We start from the raw sequence: 926 nt of genomic DNA, 5'->3' as shown, positions 1-926 counted from the left end.
AGGGCTGAAACCAGGCCTGCCGGCAGGGCAGCCCCACGGGACGGGCCGTGGGTCTGGAGGCACAGGCTCTTCTCTTCCCTGCCAGCTCCCTCTTCTGCAAAGCCCACGCCTCAGCGACAGGGTCAGGTCCTCATCCACCGCCTCCCCCTGCTCCTCAGCAGGGGCTGGAACTCACACCCCGTTGTTTGTGCAGTGTGCTGTTGCCTCTTTATTTCTCAGTCATTTTTCCTTGCAGGACCAGGGCTAAGGCTGGAGCTCCGCTCTGAGGTCTCCTGTCCGAGGACAAGGACTCTCCTGCCTGCTGCAAGTGCCTGAGCTCTCCTCTTCCCCAAGCCTGTCCTAGCTGTCATCTGGGGGTCTTTAAGGGTTTTTTAAAGGGAACAGTGACCCAGCAGAGCCAGCTTTCCCCCGCAGAATGCTCCAATTCCTCGTGCTGTGACTCTGCAGCCTTGGAGGCACAGCAGGACCCCAGGAGGCTGGGCTCATCCCGACGTCCCTGCCGGAGCTCGGTGAGGAGCAGGGACCATCTGCATTTCAGCCTGGAAGTCTGCGTTTCTGTTCACCACCCGCTAATGTGCAACCAGCCATTGCCCCCCCAGGACTTCACGAGGTGCTGGGGGTCACTGGCCAGGAACCACTAAGGAGCTTCATCTCTCACCTGGAAATGTCTTTTGTCACATCTTGCCCTCATTTATCCCACCTGCTTTTCTTTCCTGAATGAATTAACATTCATTGGGGCAGCTCATCTCAGTGGGGTTAAGGTGCAGCTGCAGCAGGATTTGGTCTCTCCTGTGAGCACAGTGCCCCTCTGCCAGGCACGGCCCAGCCCAAGGACCCCAAAAGCCCCTCCTGAGAGGGACAGGCAGCACACGGGACCCCTGCCCGCACCGTGGCAGGGACCAGCCTGCAGCACTACATGCACCTGG

The 926-nt window shown here is 59.6% G+C and overlaps 1 protein-coding gene across 1 annotated transcript in view; it reads right to left on the bottom strand.

The window, feature by feature from the left end:
* Positions 1–926, bottom strand: part of GRID2IP (glutamate receptor, ionotropic, delta 2 (Grid2) interacting protein) — a gene marked incomplete at its 5' end in the record, with an annotated part of 9,233 nt that overhangs the window by 3,665 nt on the left and 4,642 nt on the right. The gene's annotated exons all lie outside the window — the stretch shown is intronic.

The sequence above is a fragment of the Buceros rhinoceros genome, unplaced genomic scaffold, assembly GCF_000710305.1.
Source record: "Buceros rhinoceros silvestris isolate BGI_N320 unplaced genomic scaffold, ASM71030v1 scaffold7985, whole genome shotgun sequence".
NCBI lineage: Eukaryota > Metazoa > Chordata > Aves > Bucerotiformes > Bucerotidae > Buceros > Buceros rhinoceros.
The sequence above is the reverse complement of the archived record's forward strand: the minus strand, read 5'-3'. Positions and strand labels throughout refer to the sequence as shown.